Source organism: Buceros rhinoceros, unplaced genomic scaffold (assembly GCF_000710305.1).
Source record: "Buceros rhinoceros silvestris isolate BGI_N320 unplaced genomic scaffold, ASM71030v1 scaffold23277, whole genome shotgun sequence".
NCBI lineage: Eukaryota > Metazoa > Chordata > Aves > Bucerotiformes > Bucerotidae > Buceros > Buceros rhinoceros.
Genome location: NW_010421869.1, coordinates 4,768 through 5,491, shown reverse-complemented (window position 1 = coordinate 5,491; position 724 = coordinate 4,768).

Here is a 724-nt window from a genome sequence, read left to right as displayed (position 1 = left end):
GTCCCCACAGGGAGCTGGCAGTGGCCACCAAGCTGCTCTGCAGTGAGATGCTGCTGGCGTTTTCTGACATGTGGTTGGTTCTTCCCACCCTAATTCAGCCAGTGCCACTTGGAGCTTCCATCCAGATAATGCACCGAGTGCTGCCACACGTCCCCGGGCTGGAATTGGTGGAGCCTGGGGAGAGCATCGCCCACCCAGCACCCAACAAGCCTCTGTCCAGCTGCGAAAGGAGCGGCTCGAGCTGTGGGGACGGTGTCTGGCCAAGTGCTGACCCCAACTCGGGACCCAGCTCGTACAGCAAAGTGTCACACCAACGCCTCACACAAGCTTTTATTGTTCACCAGAACACCGCAAACCTCCAAGAACTCCCCACTTCACTGCAAAGCAGCAACCAGCCCTTAGGCGAGGTGTCCCCTCCCACAGCCCTGGCACGTGGTGGCAGCCTCTCAACACCGGGCTGCCTGCGAGGTCCCACCATCGCCCTTCTCACGGGGAAGCTTTTTGTCCTCTCAAGTAAAGGCACACAAATCAGGAGCCAAACCGTCCTTCTGCCCCACAACAGCCAGTCCCTGGTGTGGTGCCTGCACTGGGCCGGTTCTCCTTCCCCTGAAGAACAGCGCGAGGGTTGTGCTGGTTTCGCAGTCACCTCCCAGCAGGTCCAGGGACACGGGGCTCCAGAACAGGCTGCAGGCAAGGCCTTGCAGAAAGGTTTTCAAAGAAATTT